This window comes from Epinephelus lanceolatus, chromosome 20, assembly GCF_041903045.1.
Source record: "Epinephelus lanceolatus isolate andai-2023 chromosome 20, ASM4190304v1, whole genome shotgun sequence".
Classification (NCBI taxonomy): Eukaryota; Metazoa; Chordata; class Actinopteri; order Perciformes; family Serranidae; genus Epinephelus; species Epinephelus lanceolatus.
The window spans coordinates 15,879,535-15,898,919 of record NC_135753.1 but is presented as its reverse complement, the minus strand read 5'-3'; the positions used below and the strand labels follow the sequence as shown (position 1 = coordinate 15,898,919).

The following is a 19,385-nucleotide window of genomic DNA, read 5'->3' as shown; positions in this document are numbered from 1 at the left end:
TTTCAGGCGCATCTGTGACACTGAAGGTGACACAAAACAGAAAGGTATACCCTTCTGCTGCTGGTAATCGTTTTCTCTAGCAGGTTTTCAGGTAGCAGTATATGTAGACTTTTTTGGTTTTTTAAGGATAACAATAACAATATAAAACATACAATATACTGAATATACTTTACAACAGAGACTAAAGTGCAATGAAGGAAACTAAAGAAACTGAAGTAACCATAAAAGGAGACAACTAACTCAGGAAATTCTTTTGTTCTAGAACAATACTGTTATATGGATTTCAAGATGTAAGAGAACAAAAGTGTGACAGTGTGCGTTGGAATTCACTCTTTCCTGTAAACATACTATCTGATAATCTTACTGAAAGTGTCTATGAACCACTCAGGAGCTATGTCCGGTGCAGCACAGGAAACAAAGCCGTTTGGTGCATTCAGGAATGTCCATGAGGTAGACACAGCAATCCTGTGCTGTACACAAGGGTTTGCATTGCGAAGGAGGAAATACATATTGTTTCCACTGTCTCCCTACACTTCCTGTCATAGTTCACGGGCTTCAAACATACTTTCTGCAGAAACAGTAAAGCACACACCTCGGGAAGTTCCTTACTCTACACACATTCCTAATTTTACCTCTTGACGCAGCCTCTTGTCTGGTGACAATGGCAGGAACGAAAAGCACTGACGAAGGATGTTTTTTGGAGGGGGGGAGTGTATTGTACCTCGTTTCCTTGAGCGGCACAGCAGAGACCGCTAAGAGCCAGCTGGGACGAGTGAACCAGAGGAGCAACATCCGTAGAGAACGTCCAAAGTCCAGAGATTTCCCGCCGGGTGATAACCACGTGTCCGGAGAGGGAGGGAGAGATTTTGTATTGTTCTCCTCTCTCCTCCTCCTCTCACCCCCCTCTGCTCCATCCCCCACTATTACTGAGACGGATTAACTCCAAGAGCTGCTAGTCCTAAGAGTGTGTCTGACTCGCTGTATGCAGACACACACACACACACACACACACACACAGACACATCGTATCAATTAGGCCTTCTCCATGTGATTCAGACTGACAGATGAAGGCAGATGCACTCTACAAAAACATGACAAGGACAAGTGGCTTGAAACTGGAGAATTTACTCATGGATGAGCCGCCCAGTTGCTCAATTCTCCAAACAGACCAAAGGCCTAATGAGCCAATTACACCAAACCCAAATTGCATGTGGTACAACACAAACACACACAACGATGCATGCAAGTTTGTGATCGCCACACTGACTCCAGAGGTGACTCAGTTTCAGAGCCATGGAGCCTCGAGTCTTCTATCTGGACAGGGGTGACCTTTCTTCTTCTGCCACTACAGGAGAGTGCAGTGATTAAAGAAATGTACTTGGTTTGGAGCTGGATGTGTAAAACTTGATGGAAAGGGAGCGGTGGCAGCCGCAGCTGTAATGACTTGAGCCGGTGCTCCCTGCGGCTCTGGGAGTGATGTTTACCTGGAGATGACAGAAGATATGACGGCATGGGGACCTGACAGGGTTGACATTTTAAAGTGAGATCCTACTGGGGCCAGTCCAGCAGGAGTCCAGTTACAGTGGGGGAGTGACAGAGGGGAAGAGTTGTGACACATTATTTGGATTAATATCACGCAGCAGACAGCACCCTGTGGTGCAGGGACTGTTACCAGAAAAGCAGCAAATCATGAATGGGATATATTAGAAGTGGCAGTGTCGGAACAATCTTGTGCGTCTACAGACTGGAATGTCAAAGAATCAGGCAGACAAGCACTACTTGTAAAGACATTTCGCTGAAAGAACCAAAAATGTATGTATTAACAATAAATGAGAACAAGTGATCAATACTCTGTGGGCGTTTTTGTTATTTAACAAGAGACAGAGACATCCTGAGGTGCAAGGACTTTGACATAAAATAAATATCTCTGAAAGAACACAAATGGTAATTTAACCTCACAGAAAAAAAACACTCTCCCAAACTCACAACTGAATTCAATATGGATGCAACTGATCATTCACAGTACTGATTAACCTATCTAGTATTAACACTGGAGCTCCCCAGGGCTGCGTTTTGAGTCCCCTGCTGTACTCCCTGTACACACGTGACTGTGCAGCCACTTCCGACTCCAACACCATCATCAAGTTTGCTGATGACACAGCAGTGGTAGGCCTGATCACAGGTAACAATGAAAAGGCCAACCTGAAAGAAGTAGAGGACCTGACCGGCTGGTGTCAGGATAGCAAAAGTAGAATAGCAATACCTAGAAGAAGCAGCCAAGGAACTACACTCTCCTTAATATCAACGGGTCCTCGGTGGAGAGGATGATAGCTTCAAGTACCTTGGTGACCACAACACCGAAGGCCTGACCTAGGCGCTGCATACTGACTCAGTGATGAGAAAGGGTATCCCCTGAAATATTGAGAATTTTCTATTCCTGCACCATTGAGAGTGTCTTCACGGAGAACATCACTGCCTGGTATGGAAACAGCACCAAACAGGACCACAAAGCCCTGCAAAGAGTGGTTCGTTCAGCTGAACACAGTATAGGTGTTATTCTACCCTGAGTAAATGATGTTTACACCAGGCACTGCAAGAATAAAACCAGGAAAATCATTAAAGATCCCAACCACCTGGAAAATTGCCTTTTCTTCCTGTTGAGGTCAGGAAGGAGGGACCGCTTAAACCAGGCCAGCACTGAGAGGCTCAGGAGGAGCTTCTACCTTCAGGCCACAAGGATACTGAATAATGACTCTGCCTAAAGGCCAATTTCCACCAGATGCGTGTTGGTTGCGTCTGCGCTCCGGCACGGCAGCGGAGCCGACAGGATTCCATTCTAGTCAATGTGTGTGTTTCCACCGGCTGCGGCTGTGCTGCGTTCCGGCTCTGTCTCAGCTCCGGCACTCCGGAGCCCTCCGCAACAGATACGCAGGACTTCTATTTTTGCCGAATGCCGGAGCACAACGCAGCAATTCAGCACAGAGCAGATCATGCAGGGCAGGAAGTCGTGCACAGAAACACAATAAAACATCCGGTTAATTTTCAAAATAAAGTACATAGTGTTCACGGCGGATCATATTTCCCTGCACTACACCTTAAAAACTACATAATGGGCAGAGGCAGGCCTGAAGTCAACAGGTCAGAGGTTTTCAGATGTCATTTCACCCCGTGAACACCATGGACGAGGAGATATTAATCATGGCAGTGCACCGAGATGTCTTCCGGCGGAGCTGCACCGCACCGCACAGCAAACGCAGCCGGTGGGTATTGACGGACGGCGGAGCAAGCAGCGGATAACCAGTGCTGCCGTTCCGCAACGGAAACGCATCCAGTGGAAATCCGGCGTAAGACTACACATCATACACATTTGTGGAGTTTGTTAGTTGCAGCGATGGCTGTTACCAGCTAGCTCTGCTCGTAAGCCACAGAATGGCAGCGGAGCAAGCAGCCACTGGCCATCGGACTACACAGCTGAAGGGTAGCGGCTATATTAAGCTCGTAGACCGTATAACATTAATGGGCGTAGGTGCTGTGACATCCTATTAGTTTGTGGACTTTGAAGCCTTAATGTTGGCAATTTGGTCATCGCCATCTTTGATTTTTGGAGCCAGAAGTGAACATATTTGGACAAGAGGTTAAAGCTGTGGAGGAGTGATGGGTGGATCTGATCGAGAACCAGGGGACACCATCCGCAGACAGCCTGTCACTCAAAGCAGCCCCACTCTTAAATATTCATAACTTTAAGCTTTAATGATATGAAAATGCATGAATTATAGAAAAATTCCCTCTTTGTACAGTTGTCATGAATGTTGAAATTAGCTATAGTGACCAAAACCGTTTTTTTTTTTTTTTTTTTTTTTTTTTTTGTACCAGGCTGCTAACATGTTTATTTCTGCTATAAAGCTGGGCATTTTAACATGGGTGTCTATGGGGACTGACTCACTTCTGGAACTAGTCTCAAGTGTCCATTCAAGGAACAGCAGTTTTTGACACTTCCACGTTGGCTTCATTTTTCATTTTGCTTGGTGTCCCCGACTTAGGTACAGTGGTGCTTTGAGCTTAATGCTGATAGCATACAAACATTCTCATAATGACAATTCTGTATAGCAGGTATAATATTTACCATGTCCACCATCTTAGTTAGGCTAACTTAACAAGCTGCCTAGGATCATGTTAACATGCAAGCCACGTTGCCAGTGTGGCTAAAAGTGACTCACAAATAACACACGATCATAGAATCATTACTGAGTTTTTGACACATAATAAATCAATCTGAATGAGCTGCATGAAGTTTACTTTTCTCTCCTTTGAAATTTTCAATCTCAGTTTCAAAGACTTTGATTAATCATTGTTGTCAATGACTGGAGCCTTCAGTGAGAAGCAGCCATCAATATCTTGTTGCATATAAAAATAATCCTCGTCTGTGAAACTGGGACACGCAGTTGATAATTGCTGTCCTGCTCACAGCGTCGTGCTGAACCGCTGTGAGCAAAACAAGCCAATTATCCTGAATCAGTTTGCAAGTCTTCCTGTGATGTGGCTACATTTAGAAACCTCTCTTTCACAACTCTAACACTCCTCAACGGGAGCACACAAGCTATAAGGAGGATTCATGTGTTTATGTTGAGTAACTGCAGGATGGCAGTTCATTGCATTGAGCTTTGGTGTCACATTGTGCAAGTCTGATGCAAGAGGATCACGACAGATGAGGGTGCAACTTCAAAACATGCATTTAGTAAATAATATTGTTGCTATAGGTGTGAGCCTTTAAGTTGGAGGAGTATGATGATCACATAAGGAGCATGAGCATGGATTACTTTCAAACATGCAACATCCATCATATATCTCTCACAGATGCCTATCGGAGAAATAATGAAGCAATCAGTGCAACCACTCAGCACGCTAATTACCGACGCTAGCCTGGGACGCCCACCGGCAGCATCTCGGAGCATGTGTATGTGTGTGTGTCTGTTTTTAAAAATGCTTTCCAGGAGAAAAATGGTTCACCAACAGACGTTTAATTACCAGAGGATGGAGAGCTTTGGTTTTAGCCATGCCATCACTCACGGCTGAATTAATGAATAGGTAAACAGCAGAGGAACAAGCCAGACTCAGCATGGTTGGGATGAGATCTGTGACACCACACATGCTCGCACACGCACACAGAGTCAGCAGTGTTTAATATTACGGATGAAGTGGTGGTCCAATGTTATGGTAAGGTGGAGCTGAGAGCTGGTGGGTGATTTGTTTGGTAAGCTCCACAGAGTCTGTGATTAAGCGATAAGCCACAGATGATAGACGCCCTTTTGTTCTGACATCAAGCAGGTAAAATAATGAACACGAAGAAGATGATTACTGTGTTTTATCAGGAAAGTTCATGGAGTGTTTGGTTCCCACCCACTGGGGGACAAATCAAAGGAAAAACAAACAAAAACTGTCACAGTGACGGCAGAAGATGTCTCGAAATTGCTTGATTTGTGTGACCAACAGTCCAAAAACCTAAAGATATTAATTTTTACAATATTATCCAACAGAGAAAAGCAGCAAATTGTCACATTTGAGTTGCTGGAACCAGCAGATACTGGGTATTTTTTCTTTATAAATCATTTCAGCACTAGATTAAATGATGTATTGATTGTTGCCAACAGCTTTAGGCTAGACAGACTGCATTGTGGGATCCAGTCCTAGGTTTAAACCACCACCCCGTTGCAAAGAGACAAAACCCGCCCAGTGAAAAAACTGTCCCAGACAAATGAATGTCAATGGCATTCCAGTGGCCTGTTTACGGCTATCGTAGTTAAATGTCAAATGCTTGGCCCCGCGGGGAGACAGAGCTGGCTGGGAGAGAATTTGCAGGTGTCGCTCCCTCCATCACTCTGCTGCCTCTCTCTTCTGTGTGATGTCGGCCATGGGACAATACATCGGGGATGAGCAGCAGGATCTATTATTAGTGGAGGAGTGAAGAATGGAGCGAATGCCCAGGGGAAAGCAGAGGAGCGGGCCAAACCTTACTGACATTATTTTAAGAGTTGCTGTGATGACAGTTTCTGCACCGCATCACGATTTAAAGGACCATTCCACTGTTCCTGCACATTGTAGCTTATTTACTATAAATCACTTACAGCCAACCATTCTGCAAACCATGCAACTATGTTTTAAAACTTTGGGTGTATATTGTCTGCTGTTAAGGCATTCATTAATTTCTCTTCATTTTATGAAATTCAGCACCTCCTTAAAATCAATTCACATGTACCTTTTGGACATTTAAAAAAAAAAAACAGAGGTCCTGTGTGTAGGATTTATGGGGATATATTGGAAGAAATGGAATATAATAAGCATGTTTTTTATATTGTGTAATCACCTGAAAATAAGGATTTTTGTGTTTCATAACCTTTGAATAAACCGTTTATATCTACACAGGAAGGTCTTCATCTACAGAAATCGTTATTTTACAACCCAATATTTCTACAGAAGCCCAAATTGGACAAATCAAACACTGGCTCTGGATAGGGTCATTCGCTTAAACACTAATTATTTTCATTTTTTAACATGAAAGTGCCTTATTCTGTGTTTTTACCGGTTTAAATTCAGATTCCGAAACATCCATCAATCCATCCATTTTCGTAACCACTTATCCTCTTGAGGGTTGCGGGGAGGCTGGAACCTATCCCAGCTGACATTGGGCGAGAGGCAGGGTACACCCTGGACAGGTCACCAGACTATCACAGGGCTGACACATAGAGACAGACAACCATTCACGCTCACATTCACACCTTTGGACAATTTAGAATCACCAGTTAACCTGCATGTCTTTGGACTGTGGGAGGAAGCTGGAGTACACATAGAAAACCCACGCTGACACATGGAGAACATGCAAACTCCACACAGGTTCCTGGATCGAACCAGGAACCCTCTTGCTGTGAGGCGACAGTGCTAACCACCACACCACCGTGCTGCCCGCTTCCAAAACAATCAACACTAAAGGATTTTCAACCAGGAGAAGTTTTTTGCAATTGACAAAACATCATTGTAAAAGACGGTCGCTCCTCCTCCTAACATAGCACAGAGTAAAAATTAAGGTTAAATTATTGAATGAAAATCACATATTTAAATTTGCTTAAATTTTCTCTTTCTGTGATGTAATCAATCCAGTGGTTCTCAAATGGTGTGCCGTGGGATTTTGTGATGTCCACACTTCATTACTGCAGTACTCAACTGGGCCTATACAAGAGTTTGAACAAATTTTTATTTGACTGTATCAGTATGTTGTGTGCACCCAGTTCCTAATAAAGAGGAAAACTCTCGCTAAAGAATTTAACATAATTTAATTTGAAGAACCTTTGCAGGGAACCTGTTTGTCACTGTTCATGCATGGGAATTATAAGTGTTGACACATCAAAAGCCCTGATTAGCAGCCAGAGTGAGGGATGATAACAACTGAGAGGAGAGAGCTGTGAGTGGGACAATGGATCGCTTTACTGTACAGAGCAAACTACAACAAAGCACCAGCGAAGGCGACCTACCGCTGAAAGAAACTTAAGACAGTAACCTGTCTTATTTTTTCTTATTTCTATCGTCTAATGTCGTGATAAGACATGTGATAACATGTCTTATCACATATAGAAGGTATTGTGCACAGATATAAGTACAGGTGTCACAGTCGTTGTGCATTGCTACCAGTCACAAGATGTACTTGTCACAGTACAGTATGTAACAAGTGCACTTATTTGAACTCAAAACATGATCTTTTTTCCAAACCTAACCAAACAGTTTTGTTGCCATACCACATGTTATGATTTGTTTCAGCTGTGCATCACATAGATAAGCTAAAGGGTGCCCTGTGTGTCCCTGTTAGACACTGGGGGCATGACAAAGCGGTATTTGGCAATCTGGGAATGAGAAGCAAGCACAACTTAAGCCAAAATAATAACGGCTGTATAACTAGATTTTTAACTCAGTGCCTCTGGGTAGCTTATAATGTGCTCTGGTGGTCCACACTTTATTAAAAAAATATTTGTAATACCATAAACTACCACACACTAAATGCCACATAGTGAACCCAGTGCCTTCAGACCACCTGTGGGTCTTGGGTAGTTGGCCTTTTGCCCAGCCAGTAAACCAACCTTTTCAGTTGTGATGTAACACTGACAAAAAATAATGCAGACTGTGATGGATTACAAAATTTCAAAAATCTGCGAATTGTTGTATTTAACAATCAGAAGTGTAAAAAAAAGATAAGCTTTGGCCTTGTGCTTTAACGACTCCGCTGTGAACAGCGGCCAGGCCTGTTTTTAAACTCTGGACAAGGCCAGGCTAGCTGACTCCCTCTGCTTCCAGTCTTTATGCTAAGCTAAGCTAATTGCCTTTTTGCTGTAGCTCAAAAATCAACATACAGAAATGGGAGTGGTATCAATCCTCTCATGTAACTCTCAACAGAAAGCAAATGAGCTTGAATTTCAAAATGTCATAAAAGATTATACCTTTAAAGACGTGACATTTGCAAACACTCTGACATGGTCCTTTAAGTGTGCGACTGTGTGTGCAAAGGAACCAAGAAAGACATGGAATAAATCCAACAACACCAGCTGCATAAACTCTCATTACAGTGTTGAGAGGGAGAGAAAAATCATTGCAGTTACTACAGCATGTTTGACATATCGTATACCATAGAGAGCTGCAGTGTTTTTACAGCACCAACAGCCTGAGCTGCGACCAGTGTGTTCAATTTATTTGCAGCTTCTGACAAACCCAAAACGTCAAGTCATCTCTTTCCCCCAAAGGACACTCTCCTCTTCGGGGAGGGAGGAGGCGAAGGGGAGTCATTCCAGCAGCTTCAGCAGCAGTTTGATTTGGCTTGTGCTGCCCGTCGTTCACAGCAGCACCCCTCTCAGTATATGTGGGATAATCTGGGTGTGAATGTGGATCTTGTGGTTCAGTGGATCAGGGCAGAAGCATGTGAAAGTGGAAGTTAGCGGTGAAACAGAGTGAAAGACACTTTAAAGAGGAAATATGTCCAAGTTTCTCGTTTGAGATGAAGCCAGACGTCGGCCCGGTGGCTGTCCACTCGGCTTCTGTTGTTGCCATGTTGCTCCTTTCTGCTGCCAGTGCTGCACTCACTCCAGCATCCCCACACGATAATGCCACTGTCTCCATGGTGATGTAGCTGCCACCAAACACCACTACCAGCACCACAAACACAGATGCACGCATACCAGGCGAAATCCCACTGTGTCATTTTGCAGGGGTTTTTTTTGAAACGCCGCTCTGTGTATGGAAATTAATTTGCGGGGCCAACGCCTCGCTCTATCTTATTCAGTATTAATGCTGTCTCAGATTACTAGACAGCTTTCCAGCCCCTCGGGGCCACGAATCTCTTAGACTGGAGAGCGAGATGGGAGGAGGAGGGAGAGGAGAAGGAGAATGGGAGCAAAACCACATAAACTGCTCTCTAATTGGGGATGACAAACGTCAATAGTTTCATATTTGAGGAGTTCTCCCAGAGGTGCTTAATGTGATGATTATAATGAAATGCCAGTTCCCGTGACACCTTTGGCCAGGAAGACATCAGAGACATCCTGTAACACCATTGTGGCAACATGCTAGCTGTCATGTAGCCAATGAGTTCGTAGGAAGACCACCTTTCCTGTGCTTTTGTTACAAGGATTATTTTGGCACACTCTGCAGAATCTTCCATCTCCTATACTTTTACCTCATGCGACCTCGCCGAGGACTTGGCTCTCACCGTGCCAAGAACTGTACATGAGGAACATCAGCCCTGTTGCTCTTTGGCCCATAAATCAGCCTCTCCAGCAGCCATGAAATGAGCCATATGCGGCATGGGCTGGGCACAGAGAGAAAACAATGGTTTTATATTCTCAAGAACTCTAGATTCCCCTTCCTGGCATTCAGGCTGCCTCAACTTAGACTCACAAAAACCAAATGCTGACTTTGGCAAGGTGATTACAAATACAGAGGGTGTGCATGTGGAAAAGGAAATGCTTCGACTGAGGTGGCAGGGAATGAAGAAGGGATGACCAAGCATTTAAGACAAGATAGGGGAGTTGTTCCCCCCGTCACCTCAATCCTCCACAACAATTAGCTGCTGACAGTGACATAGAGCCCAATAATAGGCTGGACCATGGGGAGGGATCTCCTCAGTCCCCAGCATATGGTGCAACTTTAATCTGCAGCCTCCATCAGTTGAGTCTGGACAGCAGACAAGGTTTGATTTTGACTCACTGCATGCTCAAAAGCTTTGGAGCTGGGTAACAACAAAGCAATACAAGCTGCTGTATTCACAAAGTAGGACTGACAAGAATTCACAAATTATAAATGAAATGCTTTTTGGTGTAAGAAGAAGTTCAGCGCTGAAAGAACAGATATCCAGATTGGAGAAGTTGCCAAGGAAACCAGAGACTAGAAGCTCTCTCATTTTTTATATTTGACATAATAGCACTTTTCTGGGTGAGAGGGTGGCGATTTGCTTCCTTGCTAGCCGGGGTCATAACTTGCCCTCCATTAGAGGCTCTGAGTAATCCTCATAGGTGAGCCCAGCCTTAGACCCCATAATCATCGGCCTGACACCTGCTAGTTTGGTCCCCCTCCATCACATGACCCCACCCCCAGGGGCTAACCGAGACTCAGTTTGCAGGGGTAACATGCTCCCACCCCCAGACTTCTTCTCCTCCCACCAGGCCTTCCTATAATCCTATTAGACCCAGTCATCTGCACTGCATTCAAAAAATGTGATGATTGATCCTTAAACACAAACCCTGTGTCCCGTGGCTGCCTACAGAGGAGTCCCTGTGTTTCATTTCTCACATGTGGGTATTAAACACCTCTCACATCACAAAAATATAAGACTAATTCTTTCCTTGCACAGTATTTTTGTGACAAGGCAGTTGGATTAAAGCGACGCAAACACTCCTCAAACAGACTAGAGAAAGAAAATGGCTGTTGTGTGATCATAAATGTCTGGCATGTAGAAAAAAAAGCTGAAGTGTTTCATAATGTGAGGGGATAAAGACTTGCGTTAAGTCCAGCCTCATGACTTCCTTATACAAAAGAGACTAGGGATTTATTTTAAGCATTTTAAGCGGAGCATTTAAACTCTTTAAATATATCCACGTATTTAGTTTGAATTGTTGCCTGAAAATATTACTGCAACAGACTACATATGTCCTCTAGCTTTTCTGCCTTTCCTCATATATTTATAGACTGGTTTGTGAGCTATGTAACCATTAAAATATTGAAAAATCCACTGGGAGTTAAGTGCAACCCTGAGGGATCATCTTGTGCTTGACATAAGCAGGTCAAATATTTCAGATTATAATACTTATGAACAAATCTTTGTCATATGCGTTAACAGTCAAACAAGACTAGTCTACAGGCCATGTCAGCAGGTCTGTGAGGCTGTACTTAGCAACAGCAGTGCTCTTAGCTAATGCTAACGTCAGCATGCTAACAGTGACAATGCTAACATGCTGATATTTAGCACGTTTGATGTTTACCATGTTCAACATCTTAGTTTAGTTTGTTAGCATGCTAATGTTTGCTAATTAGAACTGAACACAAAGTGCAGCTATTGTAGTAGTGCGGTACAGTATTGGATCAATTCATCCCAAAGGGGGACAAGAATGCTTGTACCAAATTTCATGACATTAAAATGATGATTGAGACATTTCACTCAAGACCACAAATGCAAACCTCATGGTGGCACAATAAGAAAAGTCGGAGGATCACTAAGCCATTAGGATACATCATCTGGGGACCATGAATGTTTGTACCAGTGCTCGAAGTGGGCCAGTTCACACCAGTACAGCACTTCTACATTTTACTCTCTAGAGCAATGGTTCCCAACTGATGGGTTGTGGTCCAAAAGTGGGTTGAGGGTCCATTCTGAATAGACCGCAACTGACTCGCGAATATGTCAAGTTTGTAAAAAACACACGTTATTTTGAAGTACAGTGCATTTCCAGCACAGAGCTTTTATTTGGAAGTGCTGTTTCCTACTCAAGAGTGAGTAAACAACTGACAGCTACTTGACAGAGACAGCAAATTAGCACAACAACATGGCCAAACGTAAGTATGACCCTGAACATATTAAACTGCGTGGACCTTGAACTAATGACTGAGAAGAAATCTGGACCCTGAGGCTGGACCACTTGAGAACCACTGCTCTAGTGCACTGTGACTTTTTCTTGTGCACCAGAACTTCTCACAAGCTGCTGGTACTTCTATCTGTTATCTCCATATCAGGTTCTCTGGGCGATACAATGGCCCTAAATAAACTGCATTACCCATGGGGCACTATGTGGGCTACCTACGGGGAACTGTGTAATGCTAGCCTGTTCTTTTCGTCTGCCTACTTTTCTCTGTCTGTGACTATTAAGTAACATCATATCAAAATAATGTAGGCCTGGCTCTATAAGGGCAACACAAAGAATAGTCTGACAGCTATAAAGACATGTTCTTCACATTTGTTGCATCACACATGCTCGTCTCAAAATGCCAATGCCATCTCTTTTTAGCACTTCAGTACACATTTGTTATAATGATACCAACAACAACTCAAAATTTTTCACTCAAAGCTAAAATCAAGCCTTTGTGTGAATCTTAACTCTCTGGGGATCTAATGCACGTGTTCCTCAGCCTGCTGTGTTAGCTCTATCAAATACTCTCGAAAATCTCTAAAGCAACACTCAGAAATCGCCTTACATAACACAAACAGCGGCTACTTCCTGAGGAGGAACCTATTGGGCCCTTTTGCCCCTTGGGTCCCTCTTGGCACAGAGGGTGACCATCAGTGGGTGGAGGTGCAGATTGGAGTGGCATGGCTGCAGCTGAGGAATGTGAGGAATTCCCCTTGTAAACACCTCATGCTCGGACGGTCACCACACTCTTATCTCACCGTGCCCATCGCCCCCTTTCATCATCATAAAGGTTAGTTATTCATTACCAACTATCTGCTTCCTGTGATTGGTCAGAGCAGGTGGGGTCACTGCTACTGAGGTCTTTTGTTTACCTGAGGTGCCACATGGTATATTATTAACTCTGATACCCCCAGTGGGCCACGTCATTGTTTTAAAAGTCACAAATAAATCTCAAGTCAAGTCTCAAGTTAGCAGTCCTTAAGTCGCAATGCGCTCCTCACCAAATGTAGTCTCAGATAGCCAGACCTATCTCCACAGCACTGTGTCAGTGATATACATTAGAAAGGTCTAGAAGCAAACATTATCATTCAGCTATAGGGGGAAAATGCTCTGGCTTGTTTGTATTTCTCTTGTATCTCTTCGCTTATAGCCACAGTCTACGTCGTGTCAGTCAGACTACACCAAATGAAATGCAATTTTAGCAACAGGGCAATAACATATTAAATTTACAAAAATCATATATGCTTTGCAAAATTTGTATTTATTTGTTTAAACAACTTTGTAGGAAGTTGCTGTGTCTCCGTCTGTAATTTCTGACTTGGACTTTTTGCATACCACAATTCATTTTTTGTTGACCACTGTGGAGATTTTGCATGTGAACGAAATTCTTTGGTACCACTTTTTTCCAACTGGTGCTCGGTAAAGGAACTTTTGTTCTTAATTTTTCTCTCCTGCAACTTGATCGGTCAGACTGGTTCAAACAAAGTGGTTCTGGGGATTTATTTGTGAATTCATGTAACCCTCGAATGGTCCCATTAACGAGTTGGGAAGGTGTTCTTTTGACTTCAGTATATTCGAGCTTTAAGTGGTAATGTGGAAACAGCAGACATGCTAAAATGAGCTATGTTGTATTTTATTACAGTGTTTAAACAACATGTTGATGGCAGTTTGAAGCTTTATATTACAAAATAATTTGGTCAAAGACTTGTTGCAGCACCAGTTGATCCCCTGAAACTACTAAAATATTGTTTTACCCGACTAATGCTAAAACTTTTCGAATTAATCTACACCACTCTACATGGACAGCGACGGTTACAACCTAATACCATATTAAAAATTACATGAAAGCAAAAAATTGACATGCAATTATAACATATTTATTACCATTAATTGAACATTTACTTTCAACTTTCAACTTTGTGGAACACTTCTAAATAACATACTCTTTAATCTTTGGTCTTGGGGGACGGTATCAAGTGTTTTCAAGTCAAAAGGCTCAAGTCAAATTGAAGTAACAAGTCATCGGTTTTAAAGTTCAAGTCGAGCTGCATTGTGATTTAAAACTGACTCTGAGTCCAAGTCATGTGACTCGGATCCACCCCTCTGTCTGACTCTACTGTATACAGTATAATGGCTTTCAAGCTTTGAAAGAGAGGTTTTTTCTGTCTGACCAGCCCAGGCTCCCTCTGGTCCTATGGGAATGCTCTTTAGCTGATACGATCATAAGTGGCTGAGGGGGAAGAATTTATTTATCTCCTTGGGTGAATACAGCAGCTTTCGCTTGCTTTTCAGCGTGGCACATCCCCTGTGGTTCCTGTGTACGAGCCCCCCTCTCAGCTTAAACGAAAGCCATTTGGAAAGCGGCTGAGGGCCTTTGTTAATACTGCTTGGCATTTAGATTCTTAAACAAAGGAAAAGAATCTGCGCAGGCTTTTTCCTCCCTTTGCTTTGGTGAAATTCCTGTTTTGGCCACTTGTTGTTTTGTCAGGCTGGAGGAAGGTGCGAAGTCCATCCTGAGCACATACTCTGCAGCATGAGGGGCCCGTGGGGGCTGCATTCCACCTCATGGTGTACCACTCTCTACCAGTCATGAGGGGACGCTTACTCACAAGCATGAAACCCGCTCACACTGACATAGCCACATTCCCCAACAGTTTCCCATCGGCTTGGAGTTTCTGCTGCAAGAGTCAGAAACCAGATTTTCCCTTTTCGTGGAGCTCCCTGATACGTTTGTTTAAGGGAGGTCTGTGTCTTTGGATGGGAAAGCTGATAGTTTCCGGGTGTTTTTCAGTGTTAATGTGGACTTTTCCTGACTTTGCTGATAAGAGAGCAGCTGTGGAGATTGTTCACTCGCTGCCCCTTAAAAATTCTTCCACATGTTGACAGAAGATATCACACTGAATAGGAAGGTGTTGATATAACTGACGCACACTTTGGCCTCCATCATACAGGACAGCATCAGAAAGAATTGTCAGGATTTGTCAGTGACAACCTTTAGGCAATATCCTCTAAATAAAATGACATCCAGTCTTGAAACTTTCATGATGTTTTTTGGGAGTATTCCATAATCAAATCAAGGTTCAAATCATCAAGGACTGTGAAGCCCATTGGGACAAAGTTTTGATTCAAGTGTTTTTTCAATTCATTAACTAAGTTAACAAATTAACTAACATTAAGTCTATAAAGTGTAAGGAAACATTGAAAAATAACCATCACAAATTCTAAGAGCCAATGTGACATCTTCAAATTCCTTGTTTTTCTAAAATTAACATACAAAAACCTAAAATATTTTCAATTTGAAATGATACAAAGCAGCTAATTCTCACATTTGAAAAGCTGAGAACCAGTAAATCTTTGGCGTTTTATGCTAACAGCATGTCAGGTCTGCCACAAATATCTCAGCAAATATTAAATGGATTTTTCTTAAATTTTGTGCAGACAGTCAAAGTCCCCAGAGGATGAACCCTACTTAATTTGGATATCTTGGACTTTTCCTTTGGTGCTACCGTGAGGTTTACAACTGTGGTTTCACATAAAATGTCTTTACAACTAGTCTACATGATAGGCTGCAATGAAATTTGGTAAAAGCAATCGTGTTCCACAGAGGATGAACTGACAACTCACTAAGCTCTGCCCCTTTGTGATGGTCCATCAAGCTGTCAGAACTAGCACAGAGCCCACTGTCACTAACTGCACTCCCTGAAGAAACATAATATAACTTTTGGAAAATTGAAAAAAAAAAAAAGAAAAAAGAAAAGTGATTTCAGAGAGAAGCAGACAGAAGGGTCTGCAATAAGGTTGGGCAATATGTCCTGATAATTACACAATATTTTTAGGATATATCTTGATACACAATACATATCTCAAAATTTTTAAATCTCCTCAAAAGCACTTCACTGATGCTAGGACCGGGAGACAGAATCAAACACAACAATATTTCTGACCAAATACCCTCTGATTGCAACAAAGTTGTAGGGATGACTTTTGTTTTGTTTTGTTTTGTTTAAGAAAATATTAACACAATGAGATTTCTGATCAATAATAATCAATAATGTGGATATAAGGACTAAGTGGGTTGAGGCAAGTGTTAAAATAAATAGAAAAGTCCTGTAAGTTGCTACATTTATGCCATTTATTCCATATGACGATACGATATCCAAAGTCTAAGACGATATATAGTCTCATATCTCGATAACAATATATCTTCATATTGCCCAGCCCTAGTCTGCAATATGCGTTTGCAGAAGATACCCACTAGCAATCGAGATAGAAGACTATGACATTAGAAGGCAACCAATGACGGTGGGAGCAACTCTGTTCCTGTAAAGCAGGGGAGGTCTTTATTCACACGCAGAAAAAGCAGCATGCGTGTACACTGAGCGTACCTTCAGTAGCTAGCATTGCGTGGAGGTGCCAACGTAGTAACAGCATATAACTTAGCCTATAACATTCCAACGGTATTACAGTTAAACGTCCCCCAGGTATAACTTTTAACTGTGACGAGCTCGAAATCCACAAAACCAGCCTGAAAATGAATTGAATGAGAATCTTTGGAGCACCGTCGAAAAGTTGTCGAACTCTATGTCGGAGTTGGCCATTGCTACGCTATGATTGGTCAGTCTGTGTTCAAGGGTGGGACTTAGCAAAGGGTCAGTTCTTACAACTTTGAGATCCATTAACTTTACCTCTGACACCACAATCAGGACTGTGCTTTGTGTTTAGTAAATAAAAAAATTCTACCATATCAAGATGGTGAACATGGTAAATATTAGATGCTAAACATCAGTATGTTTGCATCGTCATTGTGAGCCAGTTAGCAGGCTGTACAGAGCCCCTGTAGTATGACTGTAGACTCTAATTCTTGTCACTTGATAAATGATTTTAACGTCTAATCGACTGGCTAAATAGTTGGTGATTTGTTTTCTGATAACCAACTAATCGACGACTTGTTTCTGCACTAGATTTGGGACAAATTACTGTAAGCAAACTTGATTTACGACTAATTTTGAGCTATGTCAAACCATTTTAATGCAGCGAAAAGTGTCTGAGAAACAAAAGGATTTGGAGCAAATAATGCCCATGTTTTTATGAAGCATTACCTGCAATCTATGACACAAATCGTCCTTATGTATCAAGTTACATTACATAAATGTTGACACAGTTTGCAGCACTGCATGCCCTGCGACTGTTCCCCGAGCATCGTGCCCAAGGAATAAATGTCCTCATTACTGTTAAGTGCTGCTCATATGTTCCCTAATACCCATTCATGGTATCACAGCATGTCAGTTCGCCCCGAGGAAGCTGTCAGCTACAGATGTCAATCCCCCCGGCTGACCCCTCTCCCTCCCCCCACCCCTGCACACACATGGCACTGGAGGATTGTCCCCCGGAACAAAGGAATGGGGGGTTTCTGTGGAGAACAGGCAACCAAACATTCCTGGCACAATGGAGAGAGTGGCCGGCAGGTTCAATTAGTACACACTTTACTCTATGCTCTATACGATCCCACTGAGCTTGAAAACAAAGCTGGCGATCCAAACTCCAATGGGGGTATTTGGTGATGCCGGCTTGTTCATGGTGGTCTCAACGTTTTAAGAGAGTTTCTCCTATTATCTGCTTTGTTGCTGCCATGTTGCCAGAGAAATAAACCACTTGAAGGGCACTCGGGGCAGACATCCTCAAGTTGCAAGATTGATGGCTCTCCAAAAACTTTCAGCTCCTTGGTTTTGGAGTAAACAAGACTACCAGTGTTGTAAATAAGCTGGGACTGCTACCAGTCACTGCAAGCAATCTTTGGCAGGATTAAGTGCCACCCAAAGACTAACGAAACACTTCAAGGCACATTTTCTTAACTGACCATGATACTCCTTTTCTAAAGGATTGCCAAGAGAGTTGAGCATGAATCCATCAAACAAAAAATGTCATTTCATCCTTGTCAGTGAAATTAGGATGCTCCAGGGAGGTACCAGAGATCTCACCAGCAGCAGCTCAACTTCTATATCATGCAATGCATTAAATGAAAACCAATAAGACACCATATATGTTGCAGTGATAGTTGGATGCAGCACTGACAGTGATTTGATGCTCCTGTCACTGCTGCTCATAACTGCCTGGAAACCTTCATCTAGGATTTCAGCAAATAAGATGCTCAACACAATCAGTACGTAAAGGTGTTGTACAAGCAGCCAATAAAACACACACCAGGCTGCAGAGCAGAGGCTGAGCTGTCTGATCTGAAGTACAGACATAAACTGATGTACTCACCTATTATACACAAGGTGCGCCGTAACGTCGGGTACTTGGCGTATCCGAGAGCAATGAAACCCCCAAAGCCGCTGTGTCACACTTCACACCATCCAGGCGCACATGTTGCCCAGTCCCCACGGAGAAATGTCACAATCATGAGCAGCAGCCAGAAGCCAAGTGAAGCCCGCTGCAGGAGCGGACCGTGTCGCCGTGGGTCGCCGCACAGCGTGTCCAGCCGCCGGATGAGATGCGTAGGGCGCCACCCTTTGCTGGACCTCTGGGACTCTGCGCCCACCTCGTTTACTCTCTCTCAGCCTTGACGCCGTAGATCGCGGGACATGAAGCCAACTCTCTCCGCCTCAAGGCAGCGTGATCCTGCGCGGTCACTGCTGATGAAACCGTGATCGCTCGTTAATGCGTGGTGCGCAATTAAAGAGGCGCGCAGGACGCCGGTGCCACCCACTAAAGGAGGTTTTCGTGGTGGGTGTACGGACAGGGAATTTTAATGAGGGACTGCTGCTGCAGAGTTTCCCTCCCTGCTCAGAGAGTCGTGCTCCCCCTGTGCTGAAACCCAACTGTCCCGACAAGGAAACCTTTAAGTTACCTTACAGGAGCGGAGGGGGCGGAATGACGAAATAAGGCGTCAATGAAACTCAACTGTTGGCCACCAGCCAGTCAGCAGAGTGGGAGATTAGCCCGTGGGACACCTGTTGACTGGGAACAGCTCACATATAGTGACTCAGTGGACAAAGCAAGCAAAGCCAACTGTGCAATGAGACTGATATTTCATCATCTCTACAAAGCCTCTCCACTGTGAGTCTCTCCTGGTGCACTGCTGCAGAAACTGTGGGCTCACATTAAAGCTGCAGGAGCTTTCACAGACTGGACACAAGAGATCAATATGAAAGGGTTAATCGATTAATCAGCAATCCTTTAAGTCGAGTAAAACTATTACTTCTCTCAATATTCATGTATTTTATGACATGT

General features: G+C 43.3%; 1 protein-coding gene across 1 annotated transcript in view; it reads right to left on the bottom strand.

The window, feature by feature from the left end:
• tmem108 (transmembrane protein 108) overlaps positions 1 to 18,958 on the bottom strand; it is a 70,788-nt gene extending 51,830 nt beyond the window's left edge. The window contains exon 1 of the mRNA XM_078162560.1: positions 18,417 to 18,958. The gene's annotated coding sequence lies outside the window, so the exon portion shown is untranslated. The remainder of the gene's footprint in view (positions 1 to 18,416) is intronic.
• Between the last annotated feature and the right edge of the window lie 427 nt (positions 18,959 to 19,385).